This window comes from Phalacrocorax carbo, chromosome 1 (assembly GCF_963921805.1).
Source record: "Phalacrocorax carbo chromosome 1, bPhaCar2.1, whole genome shotgun sequence".
Taxonomy (NCBI): Eukaryota; Metazoa; Chordata; class Aves; order Suliformes; family Phalacrocoracidae; genus Phalacrocorax; species Phalacrocorax carbo.
In genome coordinates, this window is record NC_087513.1 from 185,495,788 (window position 1) to 185,523,100 (window position 27,313).

The 27,313-nt window shown below is 38.8% G+C and overlaps 1 protein-coding gene across 12 annotated transcripts in view; it reads right to left on the bottom strand.

Annotated features, from left to right (window-relative positions):
- The window catches only part of TSC22D1 (TSC22 domain family member 1), a 97,518-nt gene that overhangs the window by 33,983 nt on the left and 36,222 nt on the right, over positions 1-27,313 (bottom strand). The window contains exons 4-7 of one of the 12 annotated variants that reach the window (XR_010371132.1): positions 26,406-26,467; positions 24,373-24,413; positions 22,312-22,501; positions 19,184-21,344 (exon numbers count right to left, since the gene is read on the bottom strand). The exons of 3 other annotated variants lie outside the window; for them this stretch is intronic. The gene's annotated coding sequence lies outside the window, so the exon portion shown is untranslated. Of the gene's footprint in view, positions 1-19,183; positions 21,345-22,311; positions 22,570-24,372; positions 24,414-24,489; positions 24,508-26,405; positions 26,468-27,313 lie in introns of those variants that run through there. 8 more of the 12 variants (XR_010371130.1, XR_010371131.1, XR_010371129.1 and 5 more) reach the window with 8 other exon arrangements.

Consider the following 27,313-nt stretch of genomic DNA (forward strand, 5'->3'; position numbering starts at 1 on the left):
GTATGTTCAATAGGCAGTTATAAGTAATATTAAAAAAGGCAGGCAAAAATTAGAATACTTTGGCCTAACATTACATTAAAAACCTGCCTAAGAATCTGCCTAAGTTTTACATGCTTTGGTGCTGCTCTGTAACACTCAAATGACCACTTTGTGAAAGTCCAGCGCCGGTATATGTTGGGACTTCATAACGTATCATTCGATACACCACTGTTTCAGTCCAAATGTTCAGGTGAAGGCTGCCTGAATTAAACCACCAGTAACAGCTTGTTAAAGGCACAGAGATATGTATTTAATTAATAACTCAGTGGGTACTGGTCTCTACAGTCACTTCTGGAACTCAACAGCAAATAAAACAGAAGAGGAGAAGAGAAACATTAAGAGATGCAGAAAATAATGTTGCCAATGCCTAGAGTTCAGAGGAAAAAAAAACCAAAAGAAAGCAGAGTATGTGAAGTGTTAAGACTAAAGACGTCTCTAGTTCATTTATAAGCCTTTTATCATCCCATTTAGCATTATTCTCAAAGTGTCTCTGTTGTGCAACTACAATTTTAAGTATTTTTTGAAGTCTATTAAAAGCCAGTTCCTTTCTGAATCCCAAGGACTCTTGCCTGCACTGACTGCCAATAGTAACCACATGCTTAGCCAAATGTCATTCTATAGCTTCTACACGTTAAAGACTGACATTTCTACTGTTTCAATAACTTGATGGTCACGAAGCTGACAAATTTTCCTGTTTCTTTTACGCTAGAAGTTGTACTCCAGACTGAGCTCTAACAGCAACATTAGAGACATGCTAGAAATGTTTGTAATACATGTTTGCCGAGGTTAAGAATAGCCCAAAGATAAGCAGTTGCCTAAACTTGGCAGTTATGAACTGGGACTCTACACAGGCACGAAACATTCTTCTGATGCTCAGACTCGTTTGTTCTCAAACACTGATTGTCCCGGCTCCAAAGCCATACAAAAGTTTAATGAGGTGACAATCCGCTGCTATCACAAAGTTTTGAGAGATTCAGGTCACAGAAAAATAAAAAAATCCCATGGGTAATGTGACACAACAAGAACTCACTGAAGAGAATTAGATAATAGGTGTTGGGAGTTGGGTTTTTCCCATCGTCAAGATAAAAATCCTATTTTTCCCCAACGTTAGAAGGCTCACACTTGGTATCAGAAAACGTGTGCATCTTTGATCCTTGAATCTTAGGATGGATTTAAGAAAACCACTGATAAACCCATGCTTTTCAGAGGAGTCACCATTCACAGTGTTTCTTAAAGCTCTCAGAAGGTTGAAACATCCTAAAACACACTCACCTTTTGTGATGGATGCAATCCTCCTGTTTGAAGTAAACAAACTTCGGTCCAGGCAGATGCTCAGCAAGTAGGCCTAATGAAAATTAATCCTATTGTGTGAGCCTATCAGTGAGAACTCAGCACCAAACCCCAAAAACCACACTTTGCCCGGAGACTGGGCTGATAAGCAGCTGAAATAGCATTAAACACAGCAGTAAAATCTGACTACAAATCAACCACTTTACACTACAAGCATCTGCAGCCATCAGGGCTCCTCAAGCTCTCCCTACATAGCAGCTGGCTGTGCAGCAGTTATCTCCCCTTGACCAGGGACACCTCAAGGTTACTCCTTGAGGCTGAGAGATAGATCCCTTACCTGACCCCAGACATCAATGGGTTGGTAAAAGTGACATTTTTTGCATACATGTAGTATTTAAGATACATATAGTAAGCTTATACAATAACCTTTGTATCCCACCCAAACTTTAAGTGTAGTAAGTACAGATGACTGGCAGTCAGTACTCTTTATTAAATATTTTACATATCTAAAATTCACTGATTAGAATTCAGTAAACTATTAGCTCAGATCTGAGTGTTCTCTGACTCTTCTCCTGCAACACCTTTAGATGCACCCATATTAAAACTAAACTTGGAGGGGTAGGTTAGCAGGGAAAGCAGAGGTGTAGCAACGCACGTAATGTCATCTGTGGCAACTCAGTCTGCCTTTCAGCAGCAAGAGTGACATATTCAATCCATCTAGCACAGAATATCCCACAGCATTTGTGGGAAAGATCAATTTTGAAATATTAGCATTATTTGATCTCACATGACATCTATACCATTTCTCCTGAAGCCGCTATAATCCTGTCATTACTGGAAAAATAACTTAAGTCATGGCAGCAATAAAAGAATTCCCTCAGCCCATAAACCACATCCATTTTGTTTACAGTGAAATTTTTTACATTTACATTCCACTTTAAAAAATAAAGTATATTTAAGGCCTTGTTTGTACCAATAGAGCCCAGACTAGATATTTCTATCTTGATGTAAGAATGTTCAAAAACACCCTGAATACAGACACACTAACAGTAACTTAAGAGTAATTGTACCTGCCTGCTCTGCATTAATTTTATTTATCACCAGTTAGCATAACATGTAAGGGTCCATTAAGTTCAAATGCCTCCATATTAGAAAGCTGTACTGAATCATTTTTCAATCGACTGTAATTAAATAGGACTTTTCCCTAGAATTGGTGATCAGTTTCTGAAAGCAGATCATGCACAATGATACAGATTCTTCACCTAAATTAGACATTAAAATTCTTTCATTTACTTCCCTTTTTTATTGATTCTTACTACGAAGCACCCAGGTTTCCGTTCATTTTAAAAGCAATACCAGAAACTATGGCATTTTTGTCTCTGAAAATACAAGAGGGCTCTACTTTCAGTAAAACAGCACCACTTCATATCAGTCTGCAAGACTACTATATTACATTTCACAATCATCATGAAAACGGAACTTCCAGATTAACAAAGGGCAGACACAACAGTCTGGATTTTTCCTCATCACATGTAACGGACAAAAATTAAATTGTCACAATTTTAGACTCAAGCTTTACCTCTGTAACTGTCTCCCTGTCTGCACACAGAAGAAATTGAAGACTTTTCATTCTTCCCTAAAATAGCTGTATCTCAGAATTAGCTTTCAATGGAAAGTTACTCTAGCCAGTGATGGATTCCACCACTATAAATAGTTACTGTAAATAAAGTATTGACTAGATTGTTCAGCTAAACAGATGACTTGTTTTCTCTCTGACTCTCAAATACACTAGCTATAATCAATATTATGATCCTCAAATATTAGCTAATAAAAATGCCAATAGAAAACATGAGAATTAAGGAAAAAGTTAGCAGGCTTGGAAAGGCAGAGCTATAAATATTGAAAATACACCAAAATGCAGGAAAAAGCATCATCAGCACAAAACTGTCAAAATTATATATGCAGCATAATCTCAAATATTTTTATTCCTTTCTTAACCTTATAGGCATAGAAAAGAGCGAGAACCTCATTCAGCTTCTCTCCCCCCACATCATGGGATACAAGTTTAATGTGTTCATCCAGATAATTACTACTGTTGTCTTTCATGAATTATAGCATCACCCATTTCCAGCTGAAACCAATGCATTCATTAACTTAAGCAAGAAGGATTTGGGCTTCAAGTCATCAAGTATTTCAGAAATACAGGTTAGCCTGTCTATAATTAGGATTCCTGATGATTTAAACATGGTTTGATGATTACTAAATTCATCATCTTTAAATAAACACTTCTGACTCAGCATCAGCAGAATAGAGACATTTTCATCAGCTAATTTAGCTTAAGACTTTTTGGCAAGCAAGAATAGGAAAGAACCCATAGCTTTTGTAAGATGAGTGAAGGCAGGAATAGGCATGCAAGCATGTTAACAAGTAAAAGGAAAAATATTATCATGAAACTGAATCCAGCATCACTGCAGACAATTGTTCCCATACCCCAGTGTTTTGCATTTTAAAGTGAGTAATCAGTAAGCAGACACCACATAGACAAAGTGTGTCCTTATCTAAGTATTCAGGTAAGGGACCTACCCTTTTATTATGATTAAATACTAACATGCTTTAGAAGTCAAGTTGTATCTTGTAGAAGTTAACAGAAAATAAAATGGAAAACATTTATTTCAGTATTTAGTGGTCAAAGAGGATGAAGCTAACGACTTCTCAATCAAAGATTTAATCCTATAATGGAGCCACAGTGTTAACTGCCAACGATGAGCAGGAATCATCTCAGCAAGTCCCCTGCTAAGCAAGCCAGGAAACAATACAAAAATAAGAAGTGCCATGTATCCACAGTGGAAGAATGTACAAAGACCAAAAGGACAAATGCCCACTAAGATTCTAGATTCTCCACAAACAAACCAACCCCAGAATCAGGTATCAGAATTATTTCATCAGTTCGTTATTGTCCAGAATTGCGACCTTGCCATAGCTCTCAGATCTGAAACATATTCAAAGGCTAGATTCAGAACTTTATGGGTCATTTGAACTACAAAATCGTGTTTCCAATACACTGGTGTCACACAAGGCTGATTGCCAATCCTTCTAAACACTCACAAAAAGATTTTTTCAAAGATTCATATAATCCTTTACACTAGTTTATTGATAATACATACACACACCAATACACGCGCTGGAGCACGAGTCATTTTGCATATCAAGCCTTAAAGTCTGTTTTGTCTACAGACTCCTTGGAAACTTGGTTTGCATAACACATTCTTTCCAAAAGACTCCTCTGTGAAATTTTTTTTTTATTATTAAAGATGAGGCAGTTCTCTTCTAGTTTCAGAAACTCAGTTTAAATTTTATCTTAAACTCAGCAGAGGACCCTTCTTTCCATCTTCATGAGGCAGGCAAACACCTTTCCACCCTACAGATTTTAACCAAAACCAATTCTTTCCAGATTCAGTAGCCCACTCAGCTTTTATATATTGCATTGACTTATTTATTACACATGGCACATTCAGATATCAGAGACCTTTAACTCTCTTGTCTAGTGTGTTACACTACTCTTCAGCCGCATACCGTTCCTCAAATAGCCCAAGCTGCTCAGTTTTTTCAGCAGTACACATGAAGCAAACCATCGCCCATTTTATCTCTGCATCAGTTGCTTTAAAAGAGATAAGACCTTAAGAAGGATGCTGAATGTCTAACGTGAGCCTCTCCTGAGGTTTGACTATATTTTAAAAATAAAAGGTGACAAATGTGTCTGTACCAGGTACAAGAATATGGCTGAATACAATAGCAACCTATTTACGCGGTGCCGGCAACATTTTTAAACAGCCTTGCAGCAAAATATCTGAAGCTCCATAGAGCACAACAGCATCAAACTTTTATTCACACGGAGGCGGTTATTTCCTCCAGCCAAATAGGTGGCTGAGAGAATTCACAAAAGCAAAGTTTTTTTCTAAAAGCTGTCAACTTACATAAGATTAGCCCATACTACTGAACAACAGCTTAAGTATCTAGAAGGTTTTATGAATGATGGCTTTTGTTCAGATTAAGTTTTTTACGTCATTATGGAGAAACTTATTACAGGTTTAATATGATTTGCAACCTCCACTAAATCAAAAGCAAGGACTATGCCAGGAGCTGGAGATACTTTATGATATGCAGCTTGCCTGGATTTTTCTTTAGTGGATGCATGCAGGGAGAAAGCTTCAAGGTCAGATTTAGGACCCTGAATTTTGCTTAAGCAGTCTAAAAATTAAGTGTAACAATAATGAATGACAGTATGCTACCAAAAAGATTTCACTAACAGTCTGAAAATCCACTCAGTGAGGTTTAGCAGGGGAACAATGCTGTCAAACACAGTATGCCCATAAATCTGTATTTTAAAGCAAAATTTTATCTTCCAAATAATATATGTTCGAACTTAGTCATAAATGCTGATATCTCAGACTTCTGACTTTTTGTAAGCCACAGCATCTGTAAATTTTGAAGTAATTTTCCATTATTCCATTACACTAAGTTTCTTATGCTGTTCATCAGCACAGTACATTTGAAAACCAGAGCCAATATCTCCTGAAATAAATTATCACAGATGTTCAGTTTGAGCTTTAATAAAGAGAGATTTCTCAAAAAGCCTGAGCAACTCTTCTCAGACCCACATCCCTTTATTAGTAGCTACCCAATCCAGCAGCCCAGAGGCGATGCAGCCCCTACTCCCTGCCCGGTAAGGAGGCTGAGCACACATTCCCCATGTGCACAGACAAACACGTGCACAGGACATACATACACGGCTGGCCACAAAGGTCATTGCAAACTCAGCACTTAGGTAAACACAAGCAGCACCAACAGCTTCCTCCTGCTCCTCTCTGGTCAGGGTGAAAGTCCATTAGGAGAGTATGTACATACGCGTGCACACACACACAGAGGATATGGGAACCCCTGTTACCTGGCCATGGGCTCGCCCTCAGTCTCCCTAGCAGCTGTTCCCAGACCCTCAGTTTCCCCAGCTGCCAGCACATGGCTCAGGAAGCCCTGTGGCCCCACTCCAGTTGCTGGTACTGAGACCCCCTCGTAGACAGACACGCTACAGATCCCTCTAGGATCTGGCCTTGGACTCTCAGTCTAGCTTGCAGCTGGTCCCCAAAGCCTCTTGCCCCTGGTTACTTCATGCACAGATACACACACAAACAGGGGTCTCACCAGCAGCTGGCCTGGACCACCAGTTCCTCCAGCTGTCTCACACAGATGCACACATGCTTTGCCTGGACTTCACAGCCCCTCCCAAGTCTCCTCTACTCCCTGGCTAGTCCTGCTTCACAGTCCCTAGTTGATCACATGCCAACACATGCATGCTCACTGGACCCAGCCACACAGACCCATCACCCATGGTCTGACTCCAGCTGCTAGCGCACACAGTAAGCAGGCTCTTACCCAAAAATTAGAAATCAATTTTAATGAGGAAACAGGCCAGACTGCACTGATCAGGGCAGGGCATGACCAGACAAGCATACGACCCAGCCACCGGCCTGTTATATCCCTTTGCCCCTCTATTTTCCCCGTGGTTGTTCCTTCCTACGACGTCTCCCTGATCCCTCCTTTCCCCCACCTCGGTCCTGCCCCTAAGCATCCCATGCTGAGTTGTGTAAAATCCCAAAGTGTTGTTCCCTGCATCCCACAATAAGTCCCAGGGTGCCCCTACCTGCTTCCCAATAGGCAAGCTGACCCCATGGACCCTCTCTGTTTACCCATCAAGTGGCTGTCACACCCAGGTCCCCAGGGCTGACGGTCTCCAGTGACAGCCCTGGCAGGAGCCGGGTCAGGGGCCTCGTTTCTCTGACGAGGTTACCAGGGTATCCCCGCCTGCTGCTGCACCTCAGGGCTTCACCATGCGCACGGAGACAAGCCTTTTAATCACATAACCTATCACCCTTCATATTTCCAGACTGAACATCCAAAGCCATTCCAAGAGTATTTATCAAAGACATAAAAACAACATTTCAAAGTTCAAAGCAAATGTGTTTAGAAAATCATCATGTTCACCACTTGTTTTAAGTTGTGGGGTTTTAGATTAAAAAACACAAGCACATCATTTATCAGATTTACTTAAGTTGTTGCTCTTAAGTGTCAGGTGCTTGCTCATGTGTAATCCTAATGAACATTTTCCAACAGTTATCAGGACACTTAAGTAATACAAAAAGCACCACATACCTTGTTGACCATATCATATTATATTTGCTTTATAAACACTCATGACTGTTAATGTTATTGCTAAGCAACTGGACTATCTACCATACAGTATTTGTATAGCACCATCTATCAGCAAACAAATGATTTTGAACTCTTGGCTCACAATTCACAGAATTACACGCGTAACTAATACTGAACAGGTATTTTAAACTTCTGATAAATTATCCAAATCATCAGATGACAAAAAGCTCATTCATCGCTAGCATTTTGAAGACTGGAACTGTAAAGAGATTCAAAACCATGGGAGGTTTGGGTTGTACAGGATATGACAGGAAAGCTGAAGTTTTAATTATACAGCAGCTCTGCAAGGTAGAGGAAGCAAAACAAATGACTGGCATTTGCAAAGTACCACTTTATGCCTAGAAGGTAAGGGAACTCAGATCTCCTTACTAGCTGTTACAGCAGCTGCAAATAGGCAAATCTGCTCATGCACAAGAGAAAAAAATTTAGTCTGTCAGAAAGCGGAAGAGGAACAGACAAAGAGGAACGAGGGCTGTGCTTATGTTACAGCTGAAAAGCCGCCCTTTTCCACCACCTCCCACATATTACCTTCTCCAGTAATCCTAATTCTGTCCTTCTCTACCAATAAATGGAGTGATAGCTCGCTCAGATCCCTCTTCATTTCCATCTTCTCTGAAAAGCAGAGATTTATCTCTCTTTGAATTAAAACCTCAGCATTTCCAAATTATTTGATTCCAATGACACAATTTACAATCTGGCAAAACAGCTACTACTACTGAATTACACTCTAACGCCCCCTCCACAAGTTTCACTGATGTGCATTCCCTTGGGCAGGAAATCATACAACTAATACTCAGAGAGCAACAAGCTTGGCCAGACAAGCTAAGTGAGGGCGCGCAGCTGGGCAACCCCACTATGGGCAAGCAACCAGGTCCTTGCAGGGTTTACGCAGAGCGCAACATTTTAACAGCTGAATTTCAGTGAGGGGCTCTGAACATCTGACCTAACAAAGAAGTCATGCTCTCATCACTGCAATAATGAACTGAAATCCTGTTGGTCACAGCTATGGGAAGGTCAAATACACAGCAAGAGTCAGCGTAGCAGTTTACATACCCCATTCCTCCTTGCAAAAGCATCATTTCAGCAGAGTGGTATAAGCAGCCATACACCAGCTGAACAACAGCTCACGTATTCCTGTTACTGTCAGGTCAAAACAGTGGGTAATTTTAGAACTACTCCACAAGAGACACGTTTAAAATAGACAGATGAATGATATGAATTTGGAGTGGTGGGTGAGGCTACAAAAATTCTGATTACCAAACGTCTGGAATTGCATGCTCTGCTAGCTAGAGATTAACCCAAGTATTAGTTAGGCAGGTTTTCTAAGCATGGAGCTTCAGAAAGTCTGTGGCTGCCCACACAACCATATGCTTAGGTTATACCAGACATTCCAATATACATTGCCTTTATTTTTTGGTTTGATCCTTCCCTCATCATTATTGATTTCTCACCTGTACTATTATTGGGAAGGCTGCAGCATCACTCTTAGCAGCCTACAGCTCAACATGGACAGAAGTGGAAAGAATCACACACAAGAGGGTATACCACAGATTTAAGCCACTTTTGCACAAACACTGACCTGTTAGCACTGTTTGTGAAGTTTCTAGGACAAAGAGTATCTTTTTTTGCATTGAACATGAGAGAGGAAGCTTCAGTTTGCTTATAAAGTCCTCATTACAACAGCTGGGGTAGAGGGAGGAAGAAGTGGCAAGAAGGATGTTGTACCCACCAAGCGGAAGTGGGTAGCCAAAACAGAAGAATATTGCTACCCTTTTAAAAAGGAAAAAACACCTCTGAGGTGGCACTCTTAAAATTTTAAAGCATATGGCTAACAGCAAGAACTAGAAGTAGACAAAGCAAGGCTGAGGGAAAAGGACACAAGTCCCTACCTCTCCAGCCCTACAATGTCTACTTAACATGCACCGCATTAGTAAAACCGTGTTCCCAGTAGAAGAATTAATTTAAATAATTGCTTCCTCATGTTAAATAGTTTTATGAAACACTGCCATTGTATAAATATTAAATGTGTATTACCTGGCATTATACAGGCCTGAAGTCTCTGTGGATAACGGACTACACATCAACTCAACTCTGTCTTCATGTTAAAATGTAAGTTATTTGGGAGACTACAGCTCTGATTTTTTCCAGAGAGAGTCAAGGGAATACAGGAGGAAGTGGTACAAGTCAGGCCTATCCCTTTAAGTACATTACATATGCTTACTCAGATCAACAGTCATAGGTTTTGAAACCATATCATAAAACCACACTATTTTTCAATATAACAATAAAAGGAAGAGAAGGGAAACAAAGCACGCACCATCAGCATCAACGGAGAACTACTCACATGCTGACATACTGGCGTAATTTTAGTATTAAAATGCAATAGTGTCAAATTTGTCCTGGTTTAATTCCACCACCAAAATTACAAGTTGGACCAAATTTATCACTAAGTCCTGGCACATCCGATTACACTAGAACTTGGATATCACACTGATAACAAGATGAAGGCACGAAAAGAGGCCTTTCAAGAAGGTATCTTTCGATACATGTAACAGTTACACGTGGCCTAAAATTCTCAGAAGGGCATATTACAGAAAGAATTAAAAGAATTTCATCAATTTCAGTGTTGCTGGTCAGAGGAATATGAACTCTAAAATCCCTAGTCAAACTTATGGTTTCACCGCTCAGGTTACAGGGAAAATTACTAATTCAACATCACCAAGTATTTTCTATCAACATTATTTTAACTATTCTTTGTGCAGGTTCTCCTTCCATGTATAATCCCAAGTGCAGTACTTAGTTCAAAATATATGTATGACAGAAGGAAAACCAAGTCTTTGTGGCTCAAAGACCACTTCCTGTTCTCACTTACACTTTCAAGTCCTATTTTAAAAGGCAGTCAACAAGACTTCAGTCAATTACTGCAGTCAATTGAGGTTCCTTTCTTTTAATAACTAATCTGCTATGGAAAACTTATTTAGACTATGTAACATCAAAATAAGCTCCAGGAAGAGGACTGGCACAAAACAAGAACTGCAGCCTCAGTTTTGTGTTAGCACAATTAAAAAGCTACAACCAAACCACGTAAGATGTTAAGTCATGTACCAGTGCAAACAGAAAGCACACATTTCTGCATGTGAAGCACCATCTGCAAGCAATAAACTTCCCTATCTTATTCTGGCCGTCAGGAACGTGAATAATGGCCTTTAACACAAAAGATACACAGCTGGAGGGGGTGCCAGGATAAGCCTGGAGAACTTGTGTTTACTGTACCAAGTCCTACACAATCATTAGAGTTCCCAGGAATAGCCCCTCCTGCAAGCCTGTGTCTTGCTTCTCCCTACACATGCCCCAGACTACACCACCTATTCTGACATGCTGTAACAAACAGGTTTAGTATAAGCCAAAAGCTGTTAATATGCCCCAGGAGGAGAGGAGGAGAGTCCCTAGATCTCCAGCTGAGAAGTTAGAACAGACCCTCTTAACAGCACTAGCAGGACTTTTTAACACAGCATTTGGGGAAAAAGTGCTGCCATATGCACTGTTATCCTTCCAAGCAATGTCAAATAAGCACGTTTAGAGTCAGAAGGTACCCCATGATTTGCAAGACAAATACAACAGGCAACTATGTCTACCAGAAATACTGAGATGCCCTTCAAGGGCACATCAGCTCACAGACCGTAAATCGAGACAAAGATTCCTAGTGTCTAAGATAACATGAGTTGGTAACAGTGTTAGACAGTACCTGTCTATCCATAAGGACCACAACATCCCTGACAATTCAGTAGCCACCTCTCAGGGAGGATGCACTGCAGTAACAGGTCCTCTGTTAATGCCATACATAGCTCTTATGCTCTCCCCACAAATGGGAAACTGAACTGGTATTAATGAATCCTCTTGAGTTCTTGGATAAATGAAAGACCTTTTTATGAAAAATCTTTTTATATATTGCCTCAGGACTCAAACACACCTCCTCAAAATAGAAATCTAGAGTTGATACCCCTGTCAATACAACACAAAAGTAGGACAATCACTTCATCATTCAAATCAACTTTTAAAGCAATATTGCAATAATTTTTTTCCCCCTCCAGTGGGACCTTTGGTCTTGGTCTTGTATACTCGCTATGGTGTGACTGAGGAATACTCAAGTCCACCATACCTGAAGTTTAGAAAGTACTGAAAAATTAAGTTGTAGGTCATGTTATTTCATTACCATTTCTGGAGGACATCATTCCCCCTTCCTCAAGCCCTAGCCCACTTTATTCCAAGTTTCACTGAGCTGACTCACTCAGGTACTAAGCCATAGGAATGGCAAAGCCACCTCTTGATAAGTAAATCTAGTGTTGTTCCGTAACACAAGGAAAACCCTTCTAAAAAATCCCCACATCTACAACTTGTTCTGAACCAGTCTTGCACACTCTCCATATTCATTTACAACCTTCATCTTTAAACAGTTTAGCAACATATGTCCTTCATCCCTGCAATAGCTACCATAAGCAAGCAGATTCAGCAACTTATTTCTTTAAACTTCATAATTTAAGATCAAGAACTAAAGCCACCAAACACCACAAATGGTTTAAAAATCCACATTGCTTACATAAGCCATCTCTTTTACTTAAAATGCAAATCGGTGACCACCAAAACCATGTTAATACTTCATTTAAAAATGAAGGAATTAACTGACTTAATGCTGTGTTAATCAGTCAGTTCTCAGCATTTAAACCTCACTGCCCTTACAGGGCAAGAGCATTCAGGTCAAGTCAAAAAAGCAGCACACAGGAGTAACAGATGGCAAAAAAAAAAGCTTTCTACAGCCCTATCTAGTGACAGAGGAGCCCCACAGCTGCAGTGACTGATCACCACTCCTTACGGGGACAAAAACCATTCAATTAAACATTAGCATGGAATCATCAAGAACTAGGTAAATGTAGCATAACAATAATTTTTCGAAAGACTGGGGAAGAGTTATTTCAAAGCCCTTATCTATTTAATGATTACATGTTGGGTTTGATGGACTTTAAAGCCAAAAGGAAGATATTAAAGTTCTGAGTCCCCAAAGCTGTTTACAAAAGTGATATTCTGCACCAACATACTATATCTGTAGACATATATAGACATAGCTATAAATCTACTTATATAAATATAGGCAGATATAGACACATAATTTCACTTGCACAGAAAAATATACCTGATAGTCCAACATGCTCTTACAGGCTGCAGGAATTTGGAGTTTATATAAATTCATGCTTTTACCTTACCGAGCACTTAAAAAGATACAAAGAGTAATGGTTTTGAAGCTGTAGAAAACAATATCCTCTCTCACTGAATGTCCTCACTTTAAAAATAGTCATCTGCATCCTTAACCTGACCTCCTTATAACCAGAAGAACAGCCTCCCCCAGAATCCTCAAAGAACTCGTTATCTTAGTCTGCTTTCTGCAGACAATCATGTTAGTTGCATTAGTGTGAGCTTATTTGGGTTTTAGCTTTCATTTTAAAGGTCAATGTGAGCACCTAGTGCTATGAAGGAGCTATTTAAGACATCAGAATTTCATTTATCATTTTTCTTTCACCCTTCAATAAGGGTCACACAATATACAGTACCATCTCCAAAACTCTTTTTCAGTGTGAAGAACCCACAAAATATAGTGTTATTCAAATACAGATCCCTTTGTAACCTGACATATACATATTTGTGTGTATATATATGCACGCCCCCAGATAATGCTCATGGGGTGGGAAGATACTATTTTTGATATCTTCTATATACAAGAGCATAGAATTTTATATAAAACACTAAAAATACGTAGTTCCCTTACCTGTAAGAACACTAACTTAGCAGAGACTAACACAAAGTTGCAGCTGAAGCTGTCATTGACAGCACAGTAGAGAGGAAAACCACCAAACTTAGATTTAAAAAAAAAAATCTTTCTACTACCTTTACAGGAGGAAGACATTACTACAAACCCAGTCAAAAAAGTAAGGTCAGTGTGCAAAACAAGACAAGAACTAGGCAACACGGGCAAAGGGTGTAGTAGAAGTAGGTGGTCGTCACCAGCAAAGCCTCACACCACTCAAGTACAAATTATTCCTTTTTAAAAAAACTCAAGTGAGGGGATGGGGGGGAAGCGGGGTAAAATCCCCAGTCTTTGAAGATTATTATTTTTGTGTTACTTTAACAAAAAAAAGAAACATTGCATCATGTATTATATTGTACTTTATACTATAGGTCTCAAAATTCCACCTTACTGGGATGTTTGACTTAACAAAATTGTTGTATGACAGCCTATGCAGAAGGTGGAATTTTGAGGGAACAATTTTCAATTTTGGGTGCAAATGAGCAAATTCAGGTTCAGTTGGGGTGTAGGAAAAAAAACACTTGTCTTCCAAACCAAATTAGTTACTGTTTGTACTGAATTACCATCCACAGGTCTCGTTTAATAAGCAAAGTCCCTTCTTGGCATCAAGAGAAAAAGGGAAAAGAATTACATCCTGAATTATTTTATACAGACTTAACTGAAGTTTAGATTTGAGGAGGGAGGTGGAAGCAGCATTCATTGCACATTACAGTCACTATAATTCTAGGTTAAAAGGTAAATTCCTGTATTTTGATACAGCTCAAGGCTTTTTTTTAAGAATCAAGATTAGTGTATTTTAGAACTTAGGTTATGAATCATTGAAAACAATTAATTTTCCACATTTATCTAACCTGCAAGGAATCTACAATGGGTGGGGACAGTTTAAGTAAATAAAATCTCATTGTGCCAGAAATTAAAGAGGAAACAGAGGAGTGAAGAAGGGGGAAAGAAATATGGGACTCTAGAAATTTTATTGTATTTGCTTTTAACTAGAACAGGAAAAAGTTCCTTCAGGCAACAAGAACACCTGCCTTGCAGAAAGCCAGTCACTACGTGATTTACTCCAGTGCAGTCCACATAAAAATGTTCCAAAGAGTGTCCTGAGAATAACTGAATATCACATGCCAATCAAACTGGTGAGACTATTCACTGAACTAAGGCCTTACACAACGTGGTCCTCAAATATCTCCAATCTGTAATTCTGCACTCTGTGCAAAGAAACAAATACGAACAGCTAGTCAAGTCATAACACCCTGCATATACTTCAGTATTTACATAAAGGCAGAAAGGAGAATTTCTTTATGAAGTATGCTGAATCAGAGAGCAAGCCATATTTTGAAACAGTAGGCACTCCAAGAGGGCCACAAAACAGATGGTAGTTCAGTGTGACAAAATGTGTCAATAAGCCTTTCACTGCTTCGGCGTAAAGGCAGGCAAAGATCCTAGATTTATCTCATCCATTCATACCAGGCATTAAAGCCCTCAGAAAAACTTTTAACTTGCAGAGTCGTAAGGAATGGGCAAGGAGCACAGCCCTTTGTATCATGATTATATTGCCACCAAGATAACAATTTTTAAAAGTCTTCAAAGGAGGCAGAAAATTAATCTGAAACAGTAACTTAAGTTCAACTACAAGCAGAAATTTGGGTGTTATGACTACCTGGAGAGACAAGCAAAATGCCCTGCAGCTGAAGTACTGCCACACTGGAAGCACCGGTTTGACTGTTAGCCATGGAAATATATTTGAGTCTTCCAAGTAATATGTATTTTTGGAGAACAACGTGAGGGCGGATATGGGGACAAAAGTTTACTTCATTTTTCTTAAACATTTATTCTCTGATCAAATGTAGTATTACTGCTCATATCTTCCTCATCTGCAAAACTGCTTTATTTAAAAAGAGTTCTGAGCTAGTTAAAAAGGAAGTATTACTGAGACCTAACTAGTATACTCTTTCAACGGATAGATGGGAAAGTCTCCAGAGCAGATGCAAGTATAGGAAGGATAGCTAGAAAATAAAATTAAAATCTGGCATAAATACAAGGGAACAGATACTTAGAAGATATCACCCATACAAGTATAAAGGGAACAAAAATGTCAATATAGAAATCACTTAGAACACTCCTCAGCATCATTATTATTGCTCCTTAAAATACTCAAAATAATTTCATTGGGTGCTTTGTAAATATTTTTTTTAAAGTTCAGAGATCAATTAAGCAATATATGAAAACATACTGTATTCTAAGATACTATAGAGGTAAAATTGAGAAGAGATTAACACAAGAAAAGCTAAGGAGTTTAGCACGTTCTTATTTTTACACAAACTCTTAATTGATTAGGAAAGAAACTAATATACGTTCTTTCTGTTAGTGTCCCTTATTCTCACATCCAACATTTTCCTTTTTTAACCTATTTCTAATTTCAGCCAGATCCAACAGAGGGTTGCAGCTTCTAAAGATATACAAGCTCTTAAAAAGTTACACAAAAATAAATGGACAAATCATGGGGCCCTAACTTGTCCCTACTTCCCCCTTAAAAAGACTTCAGCATTAACTCAACTGTTTTAGACACGATTAGGTGATAAACGTAACTAGTGCCCGAGGCATAATAAAGCTTCACATCAGCACTTATACTTTATTAGGCACCAGAGAACCTGACCATGCAGGCTACAAATCTATAGAGTCCTGACTTTACTAGTGTCATTGCTTATGGGGGGTGAATCTCTAGCTGCTGCAAGTGATTTTCTGTCAAGTCTACTGGTTGTTAAGGGAGAGTTTCTACATTAGCTGGTTGCTTGTTATTCCAATTCCTGCACTGTTCCAGTATCTGACTCAGCCGCAATTTCTCTGTAGTCCTGAAGTCACCCAGGAACATCCCATCTGTACACAGCAACTGTGCTGATGTCAGCTGTTCTTCATTTACTCTTACATGCTTCAGCCTGATTTCATCTCTCCATCGTTTATACACGTACTCAAAGATTTTTGCAAATTAATTTTTCATGCTTTCTCATCTAATGTAAAGTATTATCAGAGATCAGGAAGAAATTTTAAAAAATATTTCAAATTTTACTATTCTGAAGAGTTCTAAACACGTGCCAGAAGCAGGTGTGCGAAAATTCCCGAAACACTTGAACAGATAAGGATGCTTTCCCAAGTCACAGCCTACATGCTTTCAAGGGAATTTCCACTGTTTCTCAGATTCATGTTTCACATTCACGTTACTTCATTTATAGTTCACATTAAACCGTGTTTCCTAGCCTTCCATAATACCCTCCCTCTCCAGTAAATACCAGGATATACAATTGTGGGGCAACATAACGTATGAGAACAGAAATAAACTTCTACCTTAAGGAGATGAGATTTCCTGATTTTATGTCTTAAGCCTTCCCCTGGCCACAGGGAACCAAGCTTTGGAAAAACAGGTAAGAATGTTACTTGTCAGTAATTTCTGCGGAAATGACATGTCCCAACCGTCTTTCCATTCCTCCTTTAGTCCCACACACAGAATACACAACAGGGTACTTTACCTTGTGTTTTTAACAAAGGTTTCCTACCAGAAGCAGCAAAAAGTTTGCAAGCTCATGCTGCCTAGGCAGTTAAACTATTTTTAATCAAGGTAACATATAGAAAAAAGTGCATAAGCTGCAGAAAATTCCACCATATTTTTACCAGTATTAGAACTACAAAAATACGCTCATCTACTTTTTAACCTACAGCTTCTCTATTGCATTGCTTGACAAGTCTCTCAATTTTTCACAAAAAAGCTAAAACCAATGAGAGTTAATTCCTCTATATGCCATGCCAACAATTCTAAAGATTACTTGAAGTGATATTAATTTCTGAAGAGCAACATTTCCTGAATAGCAGTTTACATTTGCTAGCAATCCTGTGTTAATATTATCACAATTTTAATGTGGGCTCTAAACAAAGCAATGCCACCTGATGAGTAAACCTCAGTTCAAGTCAGCACAAAGCTAAATTTTGGGGAAACCTAAATTGCATTTCAATCTTCAAAAGTCAGTTATGATCACATTACATTTAATTATAAAAGTTTCATTATTTGTTCAAATGCTATTTACTTCAGAGGTACAGATTATATCTTTGTCTGAATTTGGCAAGAGGGGTCAATACTGGTTAGGTTGAAGTTGTTAGAATAGTTACTAATAAGGAAGCCACTCCAAGCCATATGCCTCTCTGTTTGTGCAATCTCTTACAACCATCCATCGGGATAAATAGAACTATTTCACCCCCGATAAAAGTGACACCCATTTGTGCAAGATAGATTTCTTCACTTACTGCTCTGTAACAGAAGCCTAAACCCCACACACCTTCCTGACCTCCACTTGACTGGTACATAGAAAAAGCGAGAAGCATCGGTTTCTACCAGGGAGAGAAAAAGAAAGCCACCCATGTGTAAGAGTGGATCAAGGAAATGAAACAACATAGGACAGTTTATTAGAACAGTAATTTTATATTCTTAAAAAAAAAATAGCAAGTGATCAGGGGAGCATTGCTGTCACAGTCAAAGAAACACAAACTTAATATGGTCTTCAAAACCATTTTTTCAATAGCCTTCCATGCCATTTAGACAACCCAGCTGAAGTAGCAAAACCCAACAATTCCTGAAACAACCAAACAACTCACCTCATGTTGATGATATCAGCTTATGGACCTGGCTTAGGAGCTGCGCAGCCGCCAATTCTTCACAAAGTTTGCACAAGAAACAAAACTGGAAGGGTTCAACCGTTTGTTACCATTGCTTTCAGAGAAGGCTTTTTTCCAGTTTTCAGTTAAAAACACTTTTCTAAACTAAGGCCTAAATCACATTCATTCTTTCACAGATCAATAACGGAGGTCTGGCAAAACAAGGTATCAATCTACTTTCCTCCATAAAAAGAAGATCTGAAAAATTATTTTTTGTCACTGCTACCTGCTCAAATCCCAGTGACCTGGAAGCAGGACTGGGGAAGTGAAATCCAACTTAGAGCACACCACTGCTGATGGAACCAGTCTGGCTTTCAGCAGTTCAGAGAAAACTGTTGATGTTTTGTTACCCACCTCCCTCACTGTAAAGCAAGGGAATACAAACCCTGCAGAACCTACACTCTTTATTCTCATTTGGAAACTGGAAAATTATGTTGATTTATAAAAGCAACACATTTTTTGATACATCTCCCTTCCTTAAACTACTCTAAACTGACAAAGCATCTCACAGAAATGACAGGTTTAGCTCTGGTTGAAGTAGCAACATCAGCAAAATTTTCCCGCAAATTTCCTGATCTTTACAGAATACTTCCTTACTCTCAAAGCATCCCATAACAGAGAAAGAGTTGCAACGCAAGCCACAGAGGGTGGATAGAAGGTGGAAAGAAGAAAGCAAATCTTTCAGGTTAAACAAGATCGCTCTTCTGGGACAGGAAAAAAGGAGCTGTCAACAGCCAGGATTTTATTGACTGGCTGTGAAACAATTAGGAGGAACTGGCATCTGGTGAAGAAGATGTAAAGGATTACATGAAGTGAGTTAGGTAGCTCAAATGCTCAAGGAATCTTGAAGGGAATAGAAAGAGGAGAAATAGGAACACTACAAATCTATTTTGTGAAATTCTGTTAGTACTGGGGATTAAAAACCTCTAAAATCATACAGTGTTTTTCCATATTTCCTGGTATTCTGGAGTCAGTCAGAAATCACTCAATACTCGTACAGTTATGATAAGTACAATATAAACAAGAAAATGGTTTTAGACATCTTTATTATTTAATAACACAAACGCAGAAGTTATTGCTCTAAAGATGTATTGAGAACCAAGGATTCCAGCTGCAAAACTCAGAGCATGATAGCAATACACTAACACAATGCTGATAGATGAGAAGTATCAAAACACTGGCTGTAGAATAGCAACCGGTTGTTTTTTTTTTGTTTGGGTTTTCTTTTTTTTTCCCTAATTGCAACAGCAACTGAGACAACATTAGAAACAGTTCTCAGTGCCCCTGTTATTTTACTTTAAGTATTTCGTGTTCATAAGTATTTGATGGTCTTATATTTACCTTATACTACAGAATAAAATGACCAAAAACTGTGGCTGAGGCAAGTATGCATATTAAGGAAGGCACAGAAAATTAAACTTTAAATAGACTAGAAGTTAGAAAACCAGGTATTTTCAACTAAAATAACTGCTGGCACAGACCTCTAGCCACAGATGTTAGTATTTATTTCCGAGACTCACAAATCTTCAGCTTGTAACTTCTAGATTACTCCTGTTCAGCACACAGTTCATGTCTATACCTAGAAGAACTACTCGATTTTACCGTCACCACGTACATATTTCCACATATTAAAAAAAGGTACTGAATTTGATACATTAGAGTTAACCCGATTTCTCTTTAAACTCCAAAGTTCACAAGTGTTACTGTGGTTGCATAGTTTAACACATGCATCCAACAATTAGTTTTCCAAAAATACCAGGTTATAAATTTAGCATTTTACTCAATAACCACAGAAGCAGCAAGACAGAAGTTTGATATTCACAGAAAAAAAGGATATTAAAAAGCCATCCAGAGTGCCAAATTTCAGAAAGTCCAGTGAAAATGGCTCACTACATAAGTATGTACTTAAACAGCACCATCTGAACAATTATTTTTAGAATGTACTAAGACTGCAATGCATTCCAGCATAGTAAGAAGTCACAAATGCCATGAAGCAGTAGCCTCAGGGCTACATTAAGACTGTTCAACAGTTTAAATATGCTGGTGAATTTAATGACAGATCTAGGCATTAGTTAAAAAACAATGTTTTGTTGTAAGTGATTTAAGAAATTAATTGGATTCAAGCACAAGCGTCTGACTAGTTTACTCCAACTGCCAGAAGCAGAAAACAGGAATATAAAAAGTGCTCTTTACCTACTGCCAGAGGGTCCGGTTCACCCTCCTGCCACCCCTTCTCACACTCGGCTTCAGAACAAAGCCTTCCCCTTTCCTAATCTGAACATTAAAAGTAAGTCCTATTCTTCAAAACTAATTTCTTATAGCAAAAAGAACAAAAGTACACGGGTGTGTGTGTGCGCTGTTCACTACTGCCAAACATAGGGTTTTCATTTGAGATCTCAAGACTTTTAATTAAGTTTGACTATAGAATCCCTTAGGGGAAAAACAATTAAAAGCTTTCTGCTTTCTAACAAATAACTTTTCACTCTTAAAGATCAAAAAAAGAAAAAAATTCAAGTTTTCCACTTTCACAGTGCTCTCAACACTGCTAACATACCTTTTCTTGACACAAAACCACAGGAAACCTCAAAAGATGCAAGTACTTCCCATATTGCCATTGTGATATTTTTCGCTCAAATTTATTTTTAAGTAAACCTGGAGAAGTAGAAGCCTAATTAAATACCATTTTCACGAGAAGCTTTATTAATATTATTTCTAATCGTTTAAATGGACTATAAGTAGAAAAGGCATTATAAATATAACAGTCAACTACAGGAGAACCCTGTTTCACAGATTCACATGGCATCTATGCAGGGGACAGCAAGATCTGATCACATTATTAGACCTGTAAACTCTTAAACTTGGATTTATTGACTTGATCTTCAGATAGGAAGATGCCAGGTTTAGGTTTCATAGAAGACATCTTTATGACATTGTAACAAAAGAACTGTGGGAGACCAAACAAGTTTCCTAAAGAATGATGCATTAGAAGTTATTTTCTGCCTAGGCCTCCATTTCTAGGGTGGCTCTCTGTGATGGAAAAAGGAGTCATTTCTTTCCCAATCCCATTTTTGTCAGGAGATCCTGCTTAAGGAAGGCCAAGATCCAAACCCAGTCATCTTCCAGCAACATAAATGGCTCTCAAGATCTTCTGCTGAAGGCTTGTGATGCAGTATAAAGGTTAGAAGGTGTCCTGAAGCAATTTGGAGGGAATGAAGAGGGAGAGAAGAGTCACAAGATGCACCAAAGTAATAATGCATGTAACATAGTTCCAAATGACTTCAACTCAGAATGAAAGAGGAACTGGTAAAATTTCCTTAGAATTTCATTGCCAGTTTTCAAGTGATTCCTTTTGCTAAAAATCAAAAAGGGAATTTAGAATAAACTTCCTGTGCCAGCAATGACACAGCTGGAAAAAGAAAGGTCTGACTGTGGGCTGCCGATGTTTGCAAGGAAGAGGCTGTTGCTCTGCACAGCATGAAGCGAGAAAGGCAGAATTTACCTGAGCTGATTCTACTGATTCCCCTCCTCTAGGCCTGAGGGATTGCTGATCATGAGGGTTGGTAGCACATCCCCTTAATCAGGGTGTTCCACTCATTTTCCTTCACATGGACAAAGAAACAGCACTTAAACCCAGCAGCCACAGGCTCCTCTGAAGGAAGAACATATTTACATGTTTAGAACTGGGGAGCTTTTCCAGCGCTGGGAGTCAAGTTGGATTTCAAACCCATTTGGTGGCTCATTCAAACCTACCACTGGTGCAAAGAGACAGGGAGGAGATGAAAATTGTGTGGCTATGGGCCATATACAATCACTGACCTTATTACCTTGGTCCCAGCCACCAGTTTCTGCTCTTGACTTAGTTTCCTGTCTAGAAAAGGGTCAGACGAAGAATGTCATTAGTGCTTCAAAGAACTGAAGTACAAATATGACCCATGGACAGCAAGCTTACACAGAGGCATAAAAACATTCTTTCCAAGTGGCCAGGATATTTTTTTCTCCTCTCTCTCCCCCCACATTTTTTCTTTAAGCTGCTCACACTCTTTCCCTCTCTCAGCCTAGAGAAGTGAAGACGACATCAATATAAAAAAGCATAGAGAAACAGCATAAAGTCCATCCTTCACACCTGAGCGGATGGCAGTTCAAAGGGCCCTACCTACCTGCAACCCTGTTGTTTGCTTCAAGAATTCTGTTTGCCCAAGGAAAAAGAGACGAGCAAATCCTGGAAGCAGATCCTTCCCCAAAGGAAGTTTCTTTCTGAGCCTGCAACCTGGAGCTTTTGCTTGAGACTCAGTCCTCTGAGCGGATTCTTTCTTCAAACTCACACTGGTTCTTTACTTTTGTGGGCAGCTGGAAAAAGAATGAAGCCGTAGGCTGAGGCGGGGACTCCATACTTCCAGGATAGGGAGGCAGAAAGACTGGAGGGGAAGGAAAAGTGCTAGTTGGTAACTTCTTGAATAATGATCTGCATTCCCTCATTCTCTGCCACACAGAGACATACACAGTCACTGCAATAGGGGAGGATGACAAGAGATGAGTACTAGACATGCAGTTTTTTTCATGCTCTGATGCCAAAAAAAACCACCCAAAGTGTTCAGCTATGAACTTTCAAGACTTTTAAGACATCTACCAATAGACGAGATCAATCATAAGATGTTCTGTCCAGAAAGTTCTGTTTCTTACAAGTAGATGTAGGTGGAGGAAGGGGGTAGAATTTAAGTGCATTTCTTGGAAAAAAGTTCCAAATCTCTCCTCTGTTCACTTTCTCTCAAGTGAATTAAAAATAGCATCTATTGCAATGCAGTGAACGTCTCCCCATTATCTCTTTAAGAAACAACAATACTTACCTGAATGTTTCCCTTACCAATGACTTCCTAACCCCATCCCCAACTCCTCTGTAAAGGCCTTACTCCAATTTCAAGTCTTCTACTCTATTTGCAAAATCAGATCAACCAAACACTGACAGCAGTTTAATGCTCTTGTGACAACCTGACTTAACCTAGGCACATTATGATTGCTGTGGTAGCTAAGAACCTATCCAAGTTCCTGGATCAGGTTTCTGGATTTCTAGAATGTTCCTCATTTTTCCTGAAAACCTAGATGTCCTAGGAGTTAATTGTCATTGTTTGACTAACAAAAATATAATGCATAAGAGCTGAAATTTTCTTCTTCACAAATACTGACAGCTCACAGACTCCTGTGAAATTTTATCAGTAGCATAGAGCCAACATGCAACAACACAGAACCGGAAGTCTCTGGACTTAAAACACAATTATATGCATAGCCACTCCAGTTTGCATTTGCTGGTTACTATCCATTGCAATACCTTTTGCACAAGAGCAACAGTGTCTGGTATTTGCATGTAGGGTACCCACTGCGCTGTGTGCCTTGGATGAGGCACTACCATTTTACCTGCAGTGCTCTCCCTTGCTCTCAAGACACCAGGCAGAGCGTGATCCAATATTTAACCATGAAAGTATGCTACTCATTATGTTTGATGTAATTTCACTTAATTTGGGGGCAATTTTGGTGGTGTTTCTTCATCGTCTCCTTTAGAGTTCACAACTAAACAAAATAGCTTTATATGGTTAAGTGTCTCATGTGTCCTCCAATTATAAGCTTCCCCTACTCAAAGACACTTTCCTTCACTGTGCGCCAAGTAATACAAGGAGCAGTTGGAAAAAAAAAAAGCAGCTATGTTTTGTCATTAAAACCACAGCAATAATGTATTTTTACAAAGCATCTTTAATTTTTGCAGTTAGAGTAGCAGACAGGAAAATGTCTTTTTTTAAACAGGTGACCAATAAAGCCATCAAGGACAGAACCTGATATCCTACAGTAATTAAAACAGAAATCAGCAAGTTTCTTCCAGAGAAACTGCTTTGGCATGCAGAAGGATACTTGGCTTCTTGGTTCCTCCTAGGACATTTAAGATTGAGATACCATCATCATATAAGGGAAGAGGTTTTGCTCTAAACAGCAAGACTATTTCACAGAAATAATAGGATTCACTGTCTTTTAGTGGAATTTCATGACATTTCAACAAAAGACCAAGATGTGTTCCTATACCTTTCAATCTGATAAAACATTGCCTTTTTGATTATTTCAGATCAACTTTCAAAGGTCAGAGAGTCAGATTCAGTCTCTTCATCCCACATGCATGGTTTTGTGAAAGGTCGTTCTGTTTGGAAAGAGTAACTGACCAACACACACAAACGTACTTGGCCAACAGATGTCTCCAGGATGATGTTTATACTCTCCTCTTCCAGTAAGGTAGAGGATACAAGACAAAGGAAGAGAAAATATCATAAACAGAACACGTTCAGTGCAAATTTCTACTGCTCTGTACTTGCTGGCTAAAAAAAATTATAAGAGGACAGTATAATTAAAAGCACATTTCTTCTTAAGGTTCCTTTGTGAATAGAAGGTTCTTTTTTAGCAGATAACATACAATACCTTGAATCTCAGAAACTTTTTAAGTTGCTAATAATTGCTACTTACAATTCAGAACTACAATGCCATATACAACATTACAGGCTTAATTTCAGGTGATGCATTGAAGCCTACAAACACTACTAACACTTCCAAAGTCAATATTCTTTTCTAGCTGCAAGCAAGAGATGGTAACAGAGCAAATCAACCCAGGCAAAGCAGCATGATCCAGCTTATTGCAGGTTCCTTTCAAACAGGAATCTGCCTAGGCCCCTGTAATATCAAGATACGGCTGCCTTTGAGAAATCCTCTTTCACCAGGGAAAGATCCTATTCACTGGAAAAAGATTCCAGATCACCTTCAATATACTGCACAGTATGGAATCATCTACTGAAGTCTCAGGGATGTAGAAGAGATGATTACTTGGTCTTATTCTATTCATGCAGCAGTTCAGCAGAAGAGACAAAGATCCAATGAAAAATTTAAGAAAAAAACCCATTTATGGGGACTTTGTCCATTGGTGTTTTCCTCATGAAAATAGCTGAACAGCAAAACGGTTTCTGTAAGATCAATCACACACAGTGTTAGGAATAACTTGTTTTTAAATTCCTTTCCTTACATCAAGGTCATGGTATCTCCCTTTCCAAGAAAGGGAGACTCCTTTACTTCTAATTTTTATCCTTTCATACATCTTTCTTCTTTTGAACAGTCTTGTCTTGAACTCTGAAGAATAACTAACGTTGGTAATTTTTGTGTTCTAGCTATCAAAAATACTAGCTTGATTCCTATATACAGATATGTATTTCAGGCTGAAACAGCTACATTTTTCTGCATTTTGAGATGAGAAACGCTAATAAACACTCCTTTGCTATTCTAAACTTTTAAAAGAATGGAAAAGAGGTCTAGAATAGACCATCCAAAATACCTGAATCCCTCTTACAGGAATTTTGAGAGAGGTTTCTTTGTTGCCTCACATCAACCATCAGAAGCAATTCACACTACTGAGATGGGATGTTAAGCCAGTGTAAGGAACTGAATATACAACAGCTCTTCTCAGTCACTGTACTGCAGAGTTTGCAGATTCACTTCAAGTGCAGGCTGCGATGGAATCCGTCTAGTTGGAGCAGGAAGAAATTATGGCCAGGATGACAGAAGAACATCATCTGTTGATGATCTTCAGATATAAATGAATTCAGGAAAGACACTGGTAGTTCTGTTTGTGAGCTTACAGAAGACAGTAAGGAATCTTATAATCAGTGCTCTCATCTCCTTTGGGCAAAGAAAGGAATCTCTGCAATGTGTTTCCACTGTTGATAAATATTCTGGGAGGAAAACTCCCTTTAGTGCTTTCTTCCACCTTCCTTCTCTACGTGGCAGATTTCACTGCCACTCACTAATTCAAGAGCCAGTGAAGAGCGATCCCCATTTTTCTGCACCAGTGAGCAGAAACTCAATAGCCAGCAAAGTTCAAACAATTGTGAGTAAATTCTATGGAACAGCATCTGCAAGATAAGCAAAAAACTGAACCTATGTATTTGGTAAGTGGTAGAGAATATAAGCAACAATACTTTTTTTCTTTCAAATACTGCAGCTCCAACAACTGCAGGATCCAAGTGAAAGAACGTGGAAACAACACAGTCACACCTGATTCAAGTTACCTGCAGCTAGACCAACTATTTCTCAACACTCAAACCAAAATTTTAAAGCATCATGCAATTCTTTTATATTTGAAGTGCAACTAGCCATACGGAGTAATTGCAGTTCCTAAAAATGAAACTTGTTGTAGGTTAAATAGCTGTTGCCCTGCTGCTATTAGTCATACCTCTAGAAATACGTGCAGGCTGCAAACCCACTGCAGGATCTATGCACCAGCATCCAGTTGAACTGTTATTTGAAATAAACATTACAAGAACAACAGATTTTAGTAAAGCATCCTTCTCCTAGAAACTAGCACCAACATGACATGCATATTAAAGTATCAACAGTAGTGATGTAAGGCTGATTGTTTAAATTCCAAGCTACTGACACTATGAAAAAATATTGTTTTCCCAAAACTTCCTGGTGTTGGGTTTTTTTTGGGGGAGGAGGGAACTTTACAAGGGAGAAGGGAAGAAGTCATTGAGCATTACAACGGCTATACCAGATAATGTTATCAAGTCCCAAGATGCAGAAACGGCAAACCCATTGATCAAAGTGTTGATTTTAAGAGATTAAGTGTCATGCAACCCATCATTAAAAGCTAAACTTGCAGACAAATAGAATAGTAGGAATCCTGACTTTCTAAATTTCAGAATTTAAGAGTTTGGCCTCTCTCCTGAAATGTTTTGTGCTCAACTTCTTTAAAGGCCTACTAAAAACCAGAGAGGGCCAGAGCATTGTCTACATTATCAGACAGTACCCACCCTAGACTGGCATACGTACCAATCCCCAGAAGACCTTTCCTATTGCCAGTTTAGGAGTGGTGCAAAGCTACGGCTTTTTTGACCTCAGCATGACAAAGAATTCCAAAATTGCATATAGCTGTCAGGGCAACGCACATTTGAGAAACACAGCCAGTATTTCTTGGCACATATATAACAGCAGGAAGCACTAGGGGTATAAAATTGAATGATGGGTTGATTACAGAAAACACTACCTTGTAAAAATAATTCCCATCAACAGATTTATCAATTTTATGAAATTAAGGAAATGGGTATTTGTTAAACAGCATTGCAAATATTTTTGATTTTT